Below are 18,543 nucleotides of genomic sequence, written 5' to 3' on the forward strand. Positions count from 1 at the left end.
AAGGGAAATAACACCGCTGCCATCTTTAGCACTAAATTGCCTTAACTACCTCGTCCTGTGCTATAGCGGTGGCCCCTCCCACCAGCTGGCCGAGATCCACCTTTCTGAGCTTGTAAAGTGCTCTACAAATGTGCTCTTCAGACATAGCAGCAAAAACAAATGATGTGTTGACACAGGAAGAAAAAGCAACATGATATAAATGAAGAAAATGAAATGAAAAAGGATAAAAGAAGAGGTTGAAATTAATGGGAGCTTAGCAAGACTAGGTAACAGATGAGAAAGTGTGACTTTGAGGAAGAGGCCGGGTAGCGTTGCAGAGTAGTCTAAGGCACTGGATTTAGGCTCAAGTCATTCAGGAGGATTGGCTTTGTATCACAATGCTGCAATCTTTGATGTTGTCAATGTTTGTGCAAAGCATCAGTGTAGGCATCTCTTTACTCAATCCAATCTTTTGTAGCGTTTCAATATTCTTACAAGGGAAATAAGAAATGTTGTGTGTAGTCGAACCCACGAGTCCAGAACACATTGAATTAGCACTACATTGCCTTAATTACCACTTCCTGTGCTATAGCGGTGGTCCTCCTACCAGTTGTCCCGAGATCCACCTTTCTGAGTTTAGTAAAGGGCTCTATAAAAGTGCTCTTCAGACATAGCAGCAAAACAAATAATGTGTTGAGACAGGAAGAAAAAGCAAGGAAGAAAAAAGAAGAGACCGAAATTAATGGGAGCTTAGCAGGCTTAGGGAACAGTTGACAAAGTTTGGGGTTTTTGATGGTGAACGGTAGCGTGGCCGAGTGGTCTAAGGCGCTGGATTTAGGCTCCAGTCTCTCTGGAGGCGTGGGTTCGAATCCCACCGCTGCCATCCTTGTTGCTGTTTGTGCAAGTCTTCGGTCTTTTTGGTCAATTCAAACTTTGGTAGCGTGTCCATATTCATACAAGGGAAATAACACCGCTGCCATCTTTAGCACTAAATTGCCTTAACTACCTCGTCCTGTGCTATAGCGGTGGCCCCTCCCACCAGCTGGCCGAGATCCACCTTTCTGAGCTTGTTAAAGTGCTCTACAAATGTGCTCTTCAGACATAGCAGCAAAAACAAATGATGTGTTGACACAGGAAGAAAAAGCAACATGATATAAATGAAGAAAATGAAATGAAAAAGGATAAAAGAAGAGGTTGAAATTAATGGGAGCTTAGCAAGACTAGGTAACAGATGAGAAAGTGTGACTTTGAGGAAGAGGCTGGGTAGCGTTGCAGAGTGGTCTAAGGCACTGGATTTAGGCTCAAGTCATTCTGGAGGATTGGCTTTGTATCACAATGCTGCAATCTTTGATGTTGTCAATGTTTGTGCAAAGCATCAGTGTAGGCATCTCTTTACTCAATCCAATCTTTTGCAGCGTTTCAATATTCTTACAAGGGAAATAAGAAATGTTGTGTGTAGTCGAACCCACGAGTCCAGAACACATTGAATTAGCACTACATTGCCTTAATTACCACTTCCTGTGCTATAGCGGTGGTCCTCCTACCAGTTGTCCCGAGATCCACCTTTCTGAGTTTAGTAAAGGGCTCTATAAAAGTGCTCTTCAGACATAGCAGCAAAACAAATAATGTGTTGAGACAGGAAGAAAAAGCAAGGAAGAAAAAAGAAGAGACCGAAATTAATGGGAGCTTAGCAGGCTTAGGGAACAGTTGACAAAGTTTGGGGTTTTTGATGGTGAACGGTAGCGTGGCCGAGTGGTTTAAGGCGCTGGATTTAGGCTCCGGTCTCTCTGGAGGTGTGGGTTCGAATCCCACCGCTGCCATCCTTGTTGCTGTTTGTGCAAGTCTTCGGTCTTTTTGGTCAATTCAAACTTTGGTAGCGTGTCCATATTCATACAAGGGAAATAACACCGCTGCCATCTTTAGCACTAAATTGCCTTAACTACCTCGTCCTGTGCTATAGCGGTGGCCCCTCCCACCAGCTGGCCGAGATCCACCTTTCTGAGCTTGTTAAAGAGGTCTACAAATGTGCTCTTCAGACATAGCAGCAAAAACAAATGATGTGTTGACACAGGAAGAAAAAGCAACATGATATAAATGAAGAAAATGAAATGAAAAAGGATAAAAGAAGAGGTTGAAATTAATGGGAGCTTAGCAAGACTAGGTAACAGATGAGAAAGTGTGACTTTGAGGAAGAGGCTGGGTAGCGTTGCAGAGTGGTCTAAGGCACTGGATTTAGGCTCAAGTCATTCAGGAGGATTGGCTTTGTATCACAATGCTGCAATCTTTGATGTTGTCAATGTTTGTGCAAAGCATCAGTGTAGGCATCTCTTTACTCAATCCAATCTTTTGTAGCGTTTCAATATTCTTACAAGGGAAATAAGAAATGTTGTGTGTAGTCGAACCCACGAGTCCAGAACACATTGAATTAGCACTACATTGCCTTAATTACCACTTCCTGTGCTATAGCGGTGGTCCTCCTACCAGTTGTCCCGAGATCCACCTTTCTGAGTTTAGTAAAGGGCTCTATAAAAGTGCTCTTCAGACATAGCAGCAAAACAAATAATGTGTTGAGACAGGAAGAAAAAGCAAGGAAGAAAAAAGAAGAGACCGAAATTAATGGGAGCTTAGCAGGCTTAGGGAACAGTTGACAAAGTTTGGGGTTATTGATGGTGAACGGTAGCGTGGCCGAGTGGTTTAAGGCGCTGGATTTAGGCTCCGGTCTCTCTGGAGGTGTGGGTTCAAATCCCACCGCTGCCTTCCTTGTTGCTGTTTGTGCAAGTCTTCGGTCTTTTTGGTCAATTCAAACATTGGTGGCGTTTCCATATTCATACAAGGGAAATAACACCGCTGCCATCTTTAGCACTAAATTGCCTTAACTACCTCGTCCTGTGCTATAGCGGTGGCCCCTCCCACCAGCTGGCCGAGATCCACCTTTCTGAGCTTGTTAAAGAGGTCTACAAATGTGCTCTTCAGACATAGCAGCAAAAACAAATGATGTGTTGACACAGGAAGAAAAAGCAACATGATATAAATGAAGAAAATGAAATGAAAAAGGATAAAAGAAGAGGTTGAAATTAATGGGAGCTTAGCAAGACTAGGTAACAGATGAGAAAGTGTGACTTTGAGGAAGAGGCTGGGTAGCGTTGCAGAGTGGTCTAAGGCACTGGATTTAGGCTCAAGTCATTCAGGAGGATTGGCTTTGTATCACAATGCTGCAATCTTTGATGTTGTCAATGTTTGTGCAAAGCATCAGTGTAGGCATCTCTTTACTCAATCCAATCTTTTGTAGCGTTTCAATATTCTTACAAGGGAAATAAGAAATGTTGTGTGTAGTCGAACCCACGAGTCCAGAACACATTGAATTAGCACTACATTGCCTTAATTACCACTTCCTGTGCTATAGCGGTGGTCCTCCTACCAGTTGTCCCGAGATCCACCTTTCTGAGTTTAGTAAAGGGCTCTATAAAAGTGCTCTTCAGACATAGCAGCAAAACAAATAATGTGTTGACACAGGAAGAAAAAGCAAGGAAGAAAAAAGAAGAGACCGAAATTAATGGGAGCTTAGCAGGCTTAGGGAACAGTTGACAAAGTTTGGGGTTATTGATGGTGAACGGTAGCGTGGCCCGAGTGGTTTAAGGCGCTGGATTTAGGCTCCGGTCTCTCTGGAGGTGTGGGTACGAATCCCACCGCTGCCATCCTTGTTGCTGTTTGTGCAAGTCTTCGGTCTTTTTGGTCAATTCAAACTTTGGTAGCGTGTCCATATTCATACAAGGGAAATAACACCGCTGCCATCTTTAGCACTAAATTGCCTTAACTACCTCGTCCTGTGCTATAGCGGTGGCCCCTCCCACCAGCTGGCCGAGATCCACCTTTCTGAGCTTGTTAAAGAGGTCTACAAATGTGCTCTTCAGACATAGCAGCAAAAACAAATGATGTGTTGACACAGGAAGAAAAAGCAACATGATATAAATGAAGAAAATGAAATGAAAAAGGATAAAAGAAGAGGTTGAAATTAATGGGAGCTTAGCAAGACTAGGTAACAGATGAGAAAGTGTGACTTTGAGGAAGAGGCTGGGTAGCGTTGCAGAGTGGTCTAAGGCACTGGATTTAGGCTCAAGTCATTCAGGAGGATTGGCTTTGTATCACAATGCTGCAATCTTTGATGTTGTCAATGTTTGTGCAAAGCATCAGTGTAGGCATCTCTTTACTCAATCCAATCTTTTGTAGCGTTTCAATATTCTTACAAGGGAAATAAGAAATGTTGTGTGTAGTCGAACCCACGAGTCCAGAACACATTGAATTAGCACTACATTGCCTTAATTACCACTTCCTGTGCTATAGCGGTGGTCCTCCTACCAGTTGTCCCGAGATCCACCTTTCTGAGTTTAGTAAAGGGCTCTATAAAAGTGCTCTTCAGACATAGCAGCAAAACAAATAATGTGTTGACACAGGAAGAAAAAGCAAGGAAGAAAAAAGAAGAGACCGAAATTAATGGGAGCTTAGCAGGCTTAGGGAACAGTTGACAAAGTTTGGGGTTTTTGATGGTGAACGGTAGCGTGGCCGAGTGGTCTAAGGCGCTGGATTTAGGCTCCAGTCTCTCTGGAGGCGTGGGTTCGAATCCCACCGCTGCCATCCTTGTTGCTGTTTGTGCAAGTCTTCGGTCTTTTTGGTCAATTCAAACTTTGGTAGCGTGTCCATATTCATACAAGGGAAATAACACCGCTGCCATCTTTAGCACTAAATTGCCTTAACTACCTCGTCCTGTGCTATAGCGGTGGCCCCTCCCACCAGCTGGCCGAGATCCACCTTTCTGAGCTTGTTAAAGAGGTCTACAAATGTGCTCTTCAGACATAGCAGCAAAAACAAATGATGTGTTGACACAGGAAGAAAAAGCAACATGATATAAATGAAGAAAATGAAATGAAAAAGGATAAAAGAAGAGGTTGAAATTAATGGGAGCTTAGCAAGACTAGGTAACAGATGAGAAAGTGTGACTTTGAGGAAGAGGCTGGGTAGCGTTGCAGAGTGGTCTAAGGCACTGGATTTAGGCTCAAGTCATTCTGGAGGATTGGCTTTGTATCACAATGCTGCAATCTTTGATGTTGTCAATGTTTGTGCAAAGCATCAGTGTAGGCATCTCTTTACTCAATCCAATCTTTTGCAGCGTTTCAATATTCTTACAAGGGAAATAAGAAATGTTGTGTGTAGTCGAACCCACGAGTCCAGAACACATTGAATTAGCACTACATTGCCTTAATTACCACTTCCTGTGCTATAGCGGTGGTCCTCCTACCAGTTGTCCCGAGATCCACCTTTCTGAGTTTAGTAAAGGGCTCTATAAAAGTGCTCTTCAGACATAGCAGCAAAACAAATAATGTGTTGAGACAGGAAGAAAAAGCAAGGAAGAAAAAAGAAGAGACCGAAATTAATGGGAGCTTAGCAGGCTTAGGGAACAGTTGACAAAGTTTGGGGTTTTTGATGGTGAACGGTAGCGTGGCCGAGTGGTCTAAGGCGCTGGATTTAGGCTCCAGTCTCTCTGGAGGCGTGGGTTCGAATCCCACCGCTGCCATCCTTGTTGCTGTTTGTGCAAGTCTTCGGTCTTTTTGGTCAATTCAAACTTTGGTAGCGTGTCCATATTCATACAAGGGAAATAACACCGCTGCCATCTTTAGCACTAAATTGCCTTAACTACCTCGTCCTGTGCTATAGCGGTGGCCCCTCCCACCAGCTGGCCGAGATCCACCTTTCTGAGCTTGTTAAAGAGGTCTACAAATGTGCTCTTCAGACATAGCAGCAAAAACAAATGATGTGTTGACACAGGAAGAAAAAGCAACATGATATAAATGAAGAAAATGAAATGAAAAAGGATAAAAGAAGAGGTTGAAATTAATGGGAGCTTAGCAAGACTAGGTAACAGATGAGAAAGTGTGACTTTGAGGAAGAGGCTGGGTAGCGTTGCAGAGTGGTCTAAGGCACTGGATTTAGGCTCAAGTCATTCTGGAGGATTGGCTTTGTATCACAATGCTGCAATCTTTGATGTTGTCAATGTTTGTGCAAAGCATCAGTGTAGGCATCTCTTTACTCAATCCAATCTTTTGCAGCGTTTCAATATTCTTACAAGGGAAATAAGAAATGTTGTGTGTAGTCGAACCCACGAGTCCAGAACACATTGAATTAGCACTACATTGCCTTAATTACCACTTCCTGTGCTATAGCGGTGGTCCTCCTACCAGTCGTCCCGAGATCCACCTTTCTGAGTTTAGTAAAGGGCTCTATAAAAGTGCTCTTCAGACATAGCAGCAAAACAAATAATGTGTTGAGACAGGAAGAAAAAGCAAGGAAGAAAAAAGAAGAGACCGAAATTAATGGGAGCTTAGCAGGCTTAGGAAACAGTTGACAAAGTTTGGGGTTTTTGATGGTGAACGGTAGCGTGGCCGAGTGGTCTAAGGCGCTGGATTTAGGCTCCAGTCTCTCTGGAGGCGTGGGTTCGAATCCCACCGCTGCCATCCTTGTTGCTGTTTGTGCAAGTCTTCGGTCTTTTTGGTCAATTCAAACTTTGGTAGCGTGTCCATATTCATACAAGGGAAATAACACCGCTGCCATCTTTAGCACTAAATTGCCTTAACTACCTCGTCCTGTGCTATAGCGGTGGCCCCTCCCACCAGCTGGCCGAGATCCACCTTTCTGAGCTTGTAAAGTGCTCTACAAATGTGCTCTTCAGACATAGCAGCAAAAACAAATGATGTGTTGACACAGGAAGAAAAAGCAACATGATATAAATGAAGAAAATGAAATGAAAAAGGATAAAAGAAGAGGTTGAAATTAATGGGAGCTTAGCAAGACTAGGTAACAGATGAGAAAGTGTGACTTTGAGGAAGAGGCTGGGTAGCGTTGCAGAGTGGTCTAAGGCACTGGATTTAGGCTCAAGTCATTCTGGACACAGGAAGACACAGGAAGAAAAAGCAACATGATATAAATGAAGAAAATGAAATGAAAAAGGATAAAAGAAGAGGTTGAAATTAATGGGAGCTTAGCAAGACTAGGTAACAGATGAGAAAGTGTGACTTTGAGGAAGAGGCCGGGTAGCGTTGCAGAGTAGTCTAAGGCACTGGATTTAGGCTCAAGTCATTCAGGAGGATTGGCTTTGTATCACAATGCTGCAATCTTTGATGTTGTCAATGTTTGTGCAAAGCATCAGTGTAGGCATCTCTTTACTCAATCCAATCTTTTGCAGCGTTTCAATATTCTTACAAGGGAAATAAGAAATGTTGTGTGTAGTCGAACCCACGAGTCCAGAACACATTGAATTAGCACTACATTGCCTTAATTACCACTTCCTGTGCTATAGCGGTGGTCCTCCTACCAGTTGTCCCGAGATCCACCTTTCTGAGTTTAGTAAAGGGCTCTATAAAAGTGCTCTTCAGACATAGCAGCAAAACAAATAATGTGTTGAGACAGGAAGAAAAAGCAAGGAAGAAAAAAGAAGAGACCGAAATTAATGGGAGCTTAGCAGGCTTAGGGAACAGTTGACAAAGTTTGGGGTTTTTGATGGTGAACGGTAGCGTGGCCGAGTGGTCTAAGGCGCTGGATTTAGGCTCCAGTCTCTCTGGAGGCGTGGGTTCGAATCCCACCGCTGCCATCCTTGTTGCTGTTTGTGCAAGTCTTCGGTCTTTTTGGTCAATTCAAACTTTGGTAGCGTGTCCATATTCATACAAGGGAAATAACACCGTTGCCATCTTTAGCACTAAATTGCCTTAACTACCTCGTCCTGTGCTATAGCGGTGGCCCCTCCCACCAGCTGGCCGAGATCCACCTTTCTGAGCTTGTTAAAGTGCTCTACAAATGTGCTCTTCAGACATAGCAGCAAAAACAAATGATGTGTTGACACAGGAAGAAAAAGCAACATGATATAAATGAAGAAAATGAAATGAAAAAGGATAAAAGAAGAGGTTGAAATTAATGGGAGCTTAGCAAGACTAGGTAACAGATGAGAAAGTGTGACTTTGAGGAAGAGGCTGGGTAGCGTTGCAGAGTGGTCTAAGGCACTGGATTTAGGCTCAAGTCATTCAGGAGGATTGGCTTTGTATCACAATGCTGCAATCTTTGATGTTGTCAATGTTTGTGCAAAGCATCAGTGTAGGCATCTCTTTACTCAATCCAATCTTTTGTAGCGTTTCAATATTCTTACAAGGGAAATAAGAAATGTTGTGTGTAGTCGAACCCACGAGTCCAGAACACATTGAATTAGCACTACATTGCCTTAATTACCACTTCCTGTGCTATAGCGGTGGTCCTCCTACCAGTTGTCCCGAGATCCACCTTTCTGAGTTTAGTAAAGGGCTCTATAAAAGTGCTCTTCAGACATAGCAGCAAAACAAATAATGTGTTGAGACAGGAAGAAAAAGCAAGGAAGAAAAAAGAAGAGACCGAAATTAATGGGAGCTTAGCAGGCTTAGGGAACAGTTGACAAAGTTTGGGGTTATTGATGGTGAACGGTAGCGTGGCCGAGTGGTTTAAGGCGCTGGATTTAGGCTCCAGTCTCTCTGGAGGCGTGGGTTCGAATCCCACCGCTGCCATCCTTGTTGCTGTTTGTGCAAGTCTTCGGTCTTTTTGGTCAATTCAAACTTTGGTAGCGTGTCCATATTCATACAAGGGAAATAACACCGCTGCCATCTTTAGCACTAAATTGCCTTAACTACCTCGTCCTGTGCTATAGCGGTGGCCCCTCCCACCAGCTGGCCGAGATCCACCTTTCTGAGCTTGTTAAAGAGGTCTACAAATGTGCTCTTCAGACATAGCAGCAAAAACAAATGATGTGTTGACACAGGAAGAAAAAGCAACATGATATAAATGAAGAAAATGAAATGAAAAAGGATAAAAGAAGAGGTTGAAATTAATGGGAGCTTAGCAAGACTAGGTAACAGATGAGAAAGTGTGACTTTGAGGAAGAGGCTGGGTAGCGTTGCAGAGTGGTCTAAGGCACTGGATTTAGGCTCAAGTCATTCTGGAGGATTGGCTTTGTATCACAATGCTGCAATCTTTGATGTTGTCAATGTTTGTGCAAAGCATCAGTGTAGGCATCTCTTTACTCAATCCAATCTTTTGCAGCGTTTCAATATTCTTACAAGGGAAATAAGAAATGTTGTGTGTAGTCGAACCCACGAGTCCAGAACACATTGAATTAGCACTACATTGCCTTAATTACCACTTCCTGTGCTATAGCGGTGGTCCTCCTACCAGTTGTCCCGAGATCCACCTTTCTGAGTTTAGTAAAGGGCTCTATAAAAGTGCTCTTCAGACATAGCAGCAAAACAAATAATGTGTTGAGACAGGAAGAAAAAGCAAGGAAGAAAAAAGAAGAGACCGAAATTAATGGGAGCTTAGCAGGCTTAGGGAACAGTTGACAAAGTTTGGGGTTATTGATGGTGAACGGTAGCGTGGCCGAGTGGTTTAAGGCGCTGGATTTAGGCTCCAGTCTCTCTGGAGGCGTGGGTTCGAATCCCACCGCTGCCATCCTTGTTGCTGTTTGTGCAAGTCTTCGGTCTTTTTGGTCAATTCAAACTTTGGTAGCGTGTCCATATTCATACAAGGGAAATAACACCGCTGCCATCTTTAGCACTAAATTGCCTTAACTACCTCGTCCTGTGCTATAGCGGTGGCCCCTCCCACCAGCTGGCCGAGATCCACCTTTCTGAGCTTGTTAAAGAGGTCTACAAATGTGCTCTTCAGACATAGCAGCAAAAACAAATGATGTGTTGACACAGGAAGAAAAAGCAACATGATATAAATGAAGAAAATGAAATGAAAAAGGATAAAAGAAGAGGTTGAAATTAATGGGAGCTTAGCAAGACTAGGTAACAGATGAGAAAGTGTGACTTTGAGGAAGAGGCTGGGTAGCGTTGCAGAGTGGTCTAAGGCACTGGATTTAGGCTCAAGTCATTCTGGAGGATTGGCTTTGTATCACAATGCTGCAATCTTTGATGTTGTCAATGTTTGTGCAAAGCATCAGTGTAGGCATCTCTTTACTCAATCCAATCTTTTGCAGCGTTTCAATATTCTTACAAGGGAAATAAGAAATGTTGTGTGTAGTCGAACCCACGAGTCCAGAACACATTGAATTAGCACTACATTGCCTTAATTACCACTTCCTGTGCTATAGCGGTGGTCCTCTTACCAGTTGTCCCGAGATCCACCTTTCTGAGTTTAGTAAAGGGCTCTATAAAAGTGCTCTTCAGACATAGCAGCAAAACAAATAATGTGTTGAGACAGGAAGAGAAAGCAAGGAAGAAAAAAGAAGAGACCGAAATTAATGGGAGCTTAGCAGGCTTAGGGAACAGTTGACAAAGTTTGGGGTTTTTGATGGTGAACGGTAGCGTGGCCGAGTGGTCTAAGGCGCTGGATTTAGGCTCCAGTCTCTCTGGAGGCGTGGGTTCGAATCCCACCGCTGCCATCCTTGTTGCTGTTTGTGCAAGTCTTCGGTCTTTTTGGTCAATTCAAACTTTGGTAGCGTTTCCATATTCATACAAGGGAAATAACACCGCTGCCATCTTTAGCACTAAATTGCCTTAACTACCTCGTCCTGTGCTATAGCGGTGGCCCCTCCCACCAGCTGGCCGAGATCCACCTTTCTGAGCTTGTTAAAGAGGTCTACAAATGTGCTCTTCAGACATAGCAGCAAAAACAAATGATGTGTTGACACAGGAAGAAAAAGCAACATGATATAAATGAAGAAAATGAAATGAAAAAGGATAAAAGAAGAGGTTGAAATTAATGGGAGCTTAGCAAGACTAGGTAACAGATGAGAAAGTGTGACTTTGAGGAAGAGGCTGGGTAGCGTTGCAGAGTGGTCTAAGGCACTGGATTTAGGCTCAAGTCATTCTGGAGGATTGGCTTTGTATCACAATGCTGCAATCTTTGATGTTGTCAATGTTTGTGCAAAGCATCAGTGTAGGCATCTCTTTACTCAATCCAATCTTTTGCAGCGTTTCAATATTCTTACAAGGGAAATAAGAAATGTTGTGTGTAGTCGAACCCACGAGTCCAGAACACATTGAATTAGCACTACATTGCCTTAATTACCACTTCCTGTGCTATAGCGGTGGTCCTCTTACCAGTTGTCCCGAGATCCACCTTTCTGAGTTTAGTAAAGGGCTCTATAAAAGTGCTCTTCAGACATAGCAGCAAAACAAATAATGTGTTGAGACAGGAAGAGAAAGCAAGGAAGAAAAAAGAAGAGACCGAAATTAATGGGAGCTTAGCAGGCTTAGGGAACAGTTGACAAAGTTTGGGGTTTTTGATGGTGAACGGTAGCGTGGCCGAGTGGTCTAAGGCGCTGGATTTAGGCTCCAGTCTCTCTGGAGGCGTGGGTTCGAATCCCACCGCTGCCATCCTTGTTGCTGTTTGTGCAAGTCTTCGGTCTTTTTGGTCAATTCAAACTTTGGTAGCGTTTCCATATTCATACAAGGGAAATAACACCGCTGCCATCTTTAGCACTAAATTGCCTTAACTACCTCGTCCTGTGCTATAGCGGTGGCCCCTCCCACCAGCTGGCCGAGATCCACCTTTCTGAGCTTGTTAAAGAGGTCTACAAATGTGCTCTTCAGACATAGCAGCAAAAACAAATGATGTGTTGACACAGGAAGAAAAAGCAACATGATATAAATGAAGAAAATGAAATGAAAAAGGATAAAAGAAGAGGTTGAAATTAATGGGAGCTTAGCAAGACTAGGTAACAGATGAGAAAGTGTGACTTTGAGGAAGAGGCTGGGTAGCGTTGCAGAGTGGTCTAAGGCACTGGATTTAGGCTCAAGTCATTCTGGAGGATTGGCTTTGTATCACAATGCTGCAATCTTTGATGTTGTCAATGTTTGTGCAAAGCATCAGTGTAGGCATCTCTTTACTCAATCCAATCTTTTGCAGCGTTTCAATATTCTTACAAGGGAAATAAGAAATGTTGTGTGTAGTCGAACCCACGAGTCCAGAACACATTGAATTAGCACTACATTGCCTTAATTACCACTTCCTGTGCTATAGCGGTGGTCCTCTTACCAGTTGTCCCGAGATCCACCTTTCTGAGTTTAGTAAAGGGCTCTATAAAAGTGCTCTTCAGACATAGCAGCAAAACAAATAATGTGTTGAGACAGGAAGAGAAAGCAAGGAAGAAAAAAGAAGAGACCGAAATTAATGGGAGCTTAGCAGGCTTAGGGAACAGTTGACAAAGTTTGGGCGTTTTGATGGTGAACGGTAGCGTGGCCGAGTGGTCTAAGTGCGCTGGATTTAGGCTCCAGTCTCTCTGGAGGCGTGCGTTCGAATCCCACCGCTGCCATCCTTGTTGCTGTTTGTGCAAGTCTTCGGTCTTTTTGGTCAATTCAAACTTTGGTAGCGTTTCCATATTCATACAAGGGAAATAACACCGCTGCCATCTTTAGCACTAAATTGCCTTAACTACCTCGTCCTGTGCTATAGCGGTGGCCCCTCCCACCAGCTGGCCGAGATCCACCTTTCTGAGCTTGTTAAAGAGGTCTACAAATGTGCTCTTCAGACATAGCAGCAAAAACAAATGATGTGTTGACACAGGAAGAAAAAGCAACATGATATAAATGAAGAAAATGAAATGAAAAAGGATAAAAGAAGAGGTTGAAATTAATGGGAGCTTAGCAAGACTAGGTAACAGATGAGAAAGTGTGACTTTGAGGAAGAGGCTGGGTAGCGTTGCAGAGTGGTCTAAGGCACTGGATTTAGGCTCAAGTCATTCTGGAGGATTGGCTTTGTATCACAATGCTGCAATCTTTGATGTTGTCAATGTTTGTGCAAAGCATCAGTGTAGGCATCTCTTTACTCAATCCAATCTTTTGCAGCGTTTCAATATTCTTACAAGGGAAATAAGAAATGTTGTGTGTAGTCGAACCCACGAGTCCAGAACACATTGAATTAGCACTACATTGCCTTAATTACCACTTCCTGTGCTATAGCGGTGGTCCTCTTACCAGTTGTCCCGAGATCCACCTTTCTGAGTTTAGTAAAGGGCTCTATAAAAGTGCTCTTCAGACATAGCAGCAAAACAAATAATGTGTTGAGACAGGAAGAGAAAGCAAGGAAGAAAAAAGAAGAGACCGAAATTAATGGGAGCTTAGCAGGCTTAGGGAACAGTTGACAAAGTTTGGGCGTTATTGATGGTGAACGGTAGCGTGGCCGAGTGGTCTAAGTGCGCTGGATTTAGGCTCCAGTCTCTCTGGAGGCGTGGGTTCGAATCCCACCGCTGCCATCCTTGTTGCTGTTTGTGCAAGTCTTCGGTCTTTTTGGTCAATTCAAACATTGGTAGCGTTTCCATATTCATACAAGGGAAATAACACCGCTGCCATCTTTAGCACTAAATTGCCTTAACTACCTCGTCCTGTGCTATAGCGGTGGCCCCTCCCACCAGCTGGCCGAGATCCACCTTTCTGAGCTTGTTAAAGAGGTCTACAAATGTGCTCTTCAGACATAGCAGCAAAAACAAATGATGTGTTGACACAGGAAGAAAAAGCAACATGATATAAATGAAGAAAATGAAATGAAAAAGGATAAAAGAAGAGGTTGAAATTAATGGGAGCTTAGCAAGACTAGGTAACAGATGAGAAAGTGTGACTTTGAGGAAGAGGCTGGGTAGCGTTGCAGAGTGGTCTAAGGCACTGGATTTAGGCTCAAGTCATTCTGGAGGATTGGCTTTGTATCACAATGCTGCAATCTTTGATGTTGTCAATGTTTGTGCAAAGCATCAGTGTAGGCATCTCTTTACTCAATCCAATCTTTTGCAGCGTTTCAATATTCTTACAAGGGAAATAAGAAATGTTGTGTGTAGTCGAACCCACGAGTCCAGAACACATTGAATTAGCACTACATTGCCTTAATTACCACTTCCTGTGCTATAGCGGTGGTCCTCTTACCAGTTGTCCCGAGATCCACCTTTCTGAGTTTAGTAAAGGGCTCTATAAAAGTGCTCTTCAGACATAGCAGCAAAACAAATAATGTGTTGAGACAGGAAGAGAAAGCAAGGAAGAAAAAAGAAGAGACCGAAATTAATGGGAGCTTAGCAGGCTTAGGGAACAGTTGACAAAGTTTGGGGTTATTGATGGTGAACGGTAGCGTGGCCGAGTGGTTTAAGGCGCTGGATTTAGGCTCCGGTCTCTCTGGAGGTGTGGGTTCAAATCCCACCGCTGCCTTCCTTGTTGCTGTTTGTGCAAGTCTTCGGTCTTTTTGGTCAATTCAAACATTGGTAGCGTTTCCATATTCATACAAGGGAAATAACACCGCTGCCATCTTTAGCACTAAATTGCCTTAACTACCTCGTCCTGTGCTATAGCGGTGGCCCCTCCCACCAGCTGGCCGAGATCCACCTTTCTGAGCTTGTTAAAGAGGTCTACAAATGTGCTCTTCAGACATAGCAGCAAAAACAAATGATGTGTTGACACAGGAAGAAAAAGCAACATGATATAAATGAAGAAAATGAAATGAAAAAGGATAAAAGAAGAGGTTGAAATTAATGGGAGCTTAGCAAGACTAGGTAACAGATGAGAAAGTGTGACTTTGAGGAAGAGGCTGGGTAGCGTTGCAGAGTGGTCTAAGGCACTGGATTTAGGCTCAAGTCATTCTGGAGGATTGGCTTTGTATCACAATGCTGCAATCTTTGATGTTGTCAATGTTTGTGCAAAGCATCAGTGTAGGCATCTCTTTACTCAATCCAATCTTTTGCAGCGTTTCAATATTCTTACAAGGGAAATAAGAAATGTTGTGTGTAGTCGAACCCACGAGTCCAGAACACATTGAATTAGCACTACATTGCCTTAATTACCACTTCCTGTGCTATAGCGGTGGTCCTCTTACCAGTTGTCCCGAGATCCACCTTTCTGAGTTTAGTAAAGGGCTCTATAAAAGTGCTCTTCAGACATAGCAGCAAAACAAATAATGTGTTGAGACAGGAAGAGAAAGCAAGGAAGAAAAAAGAAGAGACCGAAATTAATGGGAGCTTAGCAGGCTTAGGGAACAGTTGACAAAGTTTGGGCGTTATTGATGGTGAACGGTAGCGTGGCCGAGTGGTCTTATGCGCTGGATTTAGGCTCCAGTCTCTCTGGAGGCGTGCGTTCGAATCCCACCGCTGCCATCCTTGTTGCTGTTTGTGCAAGTCTTCGGTCTTTTTGGTCAATTCAAACTTTGGTAGCGTTTCCATATTCATACAAGGGAAATAACACCGCTGCCATCTTTAGCACTAAATTGCCTTAACTACCTCGTCCTGTGCTATAGCGGTGGCCCCTCCCACCAGCTGGCCGAGATCCACCTTTCTGAGCTTGTTAAAGAGGTCTACAAATGTGCTCTTCAGACATAGCAGCAAAAACAAATGATGTGTTGACACAGGAAGAAAAAGCAACATGATATAAATGAAGAAAATGAAATGAAAAAGGATAAAAGAAGAGGTTGAAATTAATGGGAGCTTAGCAAGACTAGGTAACAGATGAGAAAGTGTGACTTTGAGGAAGAGGCTGGGTAGCGTTGCAGAGTGGTCTAAGGCACTGGATTTAGGCTCAAGTCATTCTGGAGGATTGGCTTTGTATCACAATGCTGCAATCTTTGATGTTGTCAATGTTTGTGCAAAGCATCAGTGTAGGCATCTCTTTACTCAATCCAATCTTTTGCAGCGTTTCAATATTCTTACAAGGGAAATAAGAAATGTTGTGTGTAGTCGAACCCACGAGTCCAGAACACATTGAATTAGCACTACATTGCCTTAATTACCACTTCCTGTGCTATAGCGGTGGTCCTCTTACCAGTTGTCCCGAGATCCACCTTTCTGAGATTAGTAAAGGGCTCTATAAAAGTGCTCTTCAGACATAGCAGCAAAACAAATAATGTGTTGAGACAGGAAGAGAAAGCAAGGAAGAAAAAAGAAGAGACCGAAATTAATGGGAGCTTAGCAGGCTTAGGGAACAGTTGACAAAGTTTGGGCGTATTGATGGTGAACGGTAGCGTGGCCGAGTGGTCTTGTGCGCTGGATTTAGGCTCCAGCCTCTCTGGAGGCGTGCGTTCGAATCCCACCGCTGCCATCCTTGTTGCTGTTTGTGCAAGTCTTCGGTCTTTTTGGTCAATTCAAACTTTGGTAGCGTTTCCATATTCATACAAGGGAAATAACACCGCTGCCATCTTTAGCACTAAATTGCCTTAACTACCTCGTCCTGTGCTATAGCGGTGGCCCCTCCCACCAGCTGGCCGAGATCCACCTTTCTGAGCTTGTTAAAGAGGTCTACAAATGTGCTCTTCAGACATAGCAGCAAAAACAAATGATGTGTTGACACAGGAAGAAAAAGCAACATGATATAAATGAAGAAAATGAAATGAAAAAGGATAAAAGAAGAGGTTGAAATTAATGGGAGCTTAGCAAGACTAGGTAACAGATGAGAAAGTGTGACTTTGAGGAAGAGGCTGGGTAGCGTTGCAGAGTGGTCTAAGGCACTGGATTTAGGCTCAAGTCATTCTGGAGGATTGGCTTTGTATCACAATGCTGCAATCTTTGATGTTGTCAATGTTTGTGCAAAGCATCAGTGTAGGCATCTCTTTACTCAATCCAATCTTTTGCAGCGTTTCAATATTCTTACAAGGGAAATAAGAAATGTTGTGTGTAGTCGAACCCACGAGTCCAGAACACATTGAATTAGCACTACATTGCCTTAATTACCACTTCCTGTGCTATAGCGGTGGTCCTCTTACCAGTTGTCCCGAGATCCACCTTTCTGAGATTAGTAAAGGGCTCTATAAAAGTGCTCTTCAGACATAGCAGCAAAACAAATAATGTGTTGAGACAGGAAGAGAAAGCAAGGAAGAAAAAAGAAGAGACCGAAATTAATGGGAGCTTAGCAGGCTTAGGGAACAGTTGACAAAGTTTGGGCGTATTGATGGTGAACGGTAGCGTGGCCGAGTGGTCTTGTGCGCTGGATTTAGGCTCCAGTCTCTCTGGAGGCGTGCGTTCGAATCCCACCGCTGCCATCCTTGTTGCTGTTTGTGCAAGTCTTCGGTCTTTTTGGTCAATTCAAACTTTGGTAGCGTTTCCATATTCATACAAGGGAAATAACACCGCTGCCATCTTTAGCACTAAATTGCCTTAACTACCTCGTCCTGTGCTATAGCGGTGGCCCCTCCCACCAGCTGGCCGAGATCCACCTTTCTGAGCTTGTTAAAGAGGTCTACAAATGTGCTCTTCAGACATAGCAGCAAAAACAAATGATGTGTTGACACAGGAAGAAAAAGCAACATGATATAAATGAAGAAAATGAAATGAAAAAGGATAAAAGAAGAGGTTGAAATTAATGGGAGCTTAGCAAGACTAGGTAATAGATGAGAAAGTGTGACTTTGAGGAAGAGGCTGGGTAGCGTTGCAGAGTGGTCTAAGGCACTGGATTTAGGCTCAAGTCATTCTGGAGGATTGGCTTTGTATCACAATGCTGCAATCTTTGATGTTGTCAATGTTTGTGCAAAGCATCAGTGTAGGCATCTCTTTACTCAATCCAATCTTTTGCAGCGTTTCAATATTCTTACAAGGGAAATAAGAAATGTTGTGTGTAGTCGAACCCACGAGTCCAGAACACATTGAATTAGCACTACATTGCCTTAATTACCACTTCCTGTGCTATAGCGGTGGTCCTCTTACCAGTTGTCCCGAGATCCACCTTTCTGAGTTTAGTAAAGGGCTCTATAAAAGTGCTCTTCAGACATAGCAGCAAAACAAATAATGTGTTGAGACAGGAAGAGAAAGCAAGGAAGAAAAAAGAAGAGACCGAAATTAATGGGAGCTTAGCAGGCTTAGGGAACAGTTGACAAAGTTTGGGCTTATTGATGGTGAACGGTAGCGTGGCCGAGTGGTCTTATGCGCTGGATTTAGGCTCCAGTCTCTCTGGAGGCGTGCGTTCGAATCCCACCGCTGCCATCATTGTTGCTGTTTGTGCAAGTCTTCGGTCTTTTTGGTCAATTCAAACTTTGGTAGCGTTTCCATATTCATACAAGGGAAATAACACCGCTGCCATCTTTAGCACTAAATTGCCTTAACTACCTCGTCCTGTGCTATAGCGGTGGCCCCTCCCACCAGCTGGCCGAGATCCACCTTTCTGAGCTTGTTAAAGAGGTCTACAAATGTGCTCTTCAGACATAGCAGCAAAAACAAATGATGTGTTGACACAGGAAGAAAAAGCAACATGATATAAATGAAGAAAATGAAATGAAAAAGGATAAAAGAAGAGGTTGAAATTAATGGGAGCTTAGCAAGACTAGGTAACAGATGAGAAAGTGTGACTTTGAGGAAGAGGCTGGGTAGCGTTGCAGAGTGGTCTAAGGCACTGGATTTAGGCTCAAGTCATTCTGGAGGATTGGCTTTGTATCACAATGCTGCAATCTTTGATGTTGTCAATGTTTGTGCAAAGCATCAGTGTAGGCATCTCTTTACTCAATCCAATCTTTTGCAGCGTTTCAATATTCTTACAAGGGAAATAAGAAATGTTGTGTGTAGTCGAACCCACGAGTCCAGAACACATTGAATTAGCACTA

At 43.3% G+C, this 18,543-nt stretch overlaps 17 non-coding genes across 17 annotated transcripts; all 17 read left to right on the top strand.

The window, feature by feature from the left end:
- Nucleotides 1-780: 780 nt before the first annotated feature.
- On the top strand, nt 781-862 carry trnal-uag (transfer RNA leucine (anticodon UAG)). Its single transcript has one exon. It is a non-coding gene; the product is annotated as a tRNA-Leu (tRNA).
- An 855-nt stretch (nt 863-1,717) lies between these two features.
- trnal-uag (transfer RNA leucine (anticodon UAG)) lies at nt 1,718-1,799 on the top strand. Its single transcript has one exon. It is a non-coding gene; the product is annotated as a tRNA-Leu (tRNA).
- Nucleotides 1,800-2,654: 855 nt separating this feature from the next.
- Nucleotides 2,655-2,736, top strand: trnal-uag (transfer RNA leucine (anticodon UAG)). The gene has a single exon. It is a non-coding gene; the product is annotated as a tRNA-Leu (tRNA).
- Nucleotides 2,737-3,591: 855 nt separating this feature from the next.
- On the top strand, nt 3,592-3,674 carry trnal-uag (transfer RNA leucine (anticodon UAG)). Its single transcript has one exon. It is a non-coding gene; the product is annotated as a tRNA-Leu (tRNA).
- An 855-nt stretch (nt 3,675-4,529) lies between these two features.
- trnal-uag (transfer RNA leucine (anticodon UAG)) lies at nt 4,530-4,611 on the top strand. Its single transcript has one exon. It is a non-coding gene; the product is annotated as a tRNA-Leu (tRNA).
- An 855-nt stretch (nt 4,612-5,466) lies between these two features.
- Nucleotides 5,467-5,548, top strand: trnal-uag (transfer RNA leucine (anticodon UAG)). The gene has a single exon. It is a non-coding gene; the product is annotated as a tRNA-Leu (tRNA).
- An 855-nt stretch (nt 5,549-6,403) lies between these two features.
- trnal-uag (transfer RNA leucine (anticodon UAG)) lies at nt 6,404-6,485 on the top strand. Its single transcript has one exon. It is a non-coding gene; the product is annotated as a tRNA-Leu (tRNA).
- Nucleotides 6,486-7,536: 1,051 nt separating this feature from the next.
- On the top strand, nt 7,537-7,618 carry trnal-uag (transfer RNA leucine (anticodon UAG)). The gene has a single exon. It is a non-coding gene; the product is annotated as a tRNA-Leu (tRNA).
- An 855-nt stretch (nt 7,619-8,473) lies between these two features.
- Nucleotides 8,474-8,555, top strand: trnal-uag (transfer RNA leucine (anticodon UAG)). The gene has a single exon. It is a non-coding gene; the product is annotated as a tRNA-Leu (tRNA).
- An 855-nt stretch (nt 8,556-9,410) lies between these two features.
- trnal-uag (transfer RNA leucine (anticodon UAG)) lies at nt 9,411-9,492 on the top strand. Its single transcript has one exon. It is a non-coding gene; the product is annotated as a tRNA-Leu (tRNA).
- Nucleotides 9,493-10,347: 855 nt separating this feature from the next.
- Nucleotides 10,348-10,429, top strand: trnal-uag (transfer RNA leucine (anticodon UAG)). The gene has a single exon. It is a non-coding gene; the product is annotated as a tRNA-Leu (tRNA).
- Nucleotides 10,430-11,284: 855 nt separating this feature from the next.
- Nucleotides 11,285-11,366, top strand: trnal-uag (transfer RNA leucine (anticodon UAG)). Its single transcript has one exon. It is a non-coding gene; the product is annotated as a tRNA-Leu (tRNA).
- Nucleotides 11,367-12,221: 855 nt separating this feature from the next.
- Nucleotides 12,222-12,304, top strand: trnal-uag (transfer RNA leucine (anticodon UAG)). The gene has a single exon. It is a non-coding gene; the product is annotated as a tRNA-Leu (tRNA).
- An 856-nt stretch (nt 12,305-13,160) lies between these two features.
- trnal-uag (transfer RNA leucine (anticodon UAG)) lies at nt 13,161-13,243 on the top strand. Its single transcript has one exon. It is a non-coding gene; the product is annotated as a tRNA-Leu (tRNA).
- An 855-nt stretch (nt 13,244-14,098) lies between these two features.
- Nucleotides 14,099-14,180, top strand: trnal-uag (transfer RNA leucine (anticodon UAG)). The gene has a single exon. It is a non-coding gene; the product is annotated as a tRNA-Leu (tRNA).
- Nucleotides 14,181-15,036: 856 nt separating this feature from the next.
- Nucleotides 15,037-15,118, top strand: trnal-uag (transfer RNA leucine (anticodon UAG)). The gene has a single exon. It is a non-coding gene; the product is annotated as a tRNA-Leu (tRNA).
- A 2,729-nt stretch (nt 15,119-17,847) lies between these two features.
- On the top strand, nt 17,848-17,929 carry trnal-uag (transfer RNA leucine (anticodon UAG)). The gene has a single exon. It is a non-coding gene; the product is annotated as a tRNA-Leu (tRNA).
- Nucleotides 17,930-18,543: the final 614 nt, after the last annotated feature.

The sequence above is a fragment of the Salvelinus alpinus genome, chromosome 26 (genome assembly GCF_045679555.1).
Source record: "Salvelinus alpinus chromosome 26, SLU_Salpinus.1, whole genome shotgun sequence".
NCBI classification, from domain to species: Eukaryota; Metazoa; Chordata; class Actinopteri; order Salmoniformes; family Salmonidae; genus Salvelinus; species Salvelinus alpinus.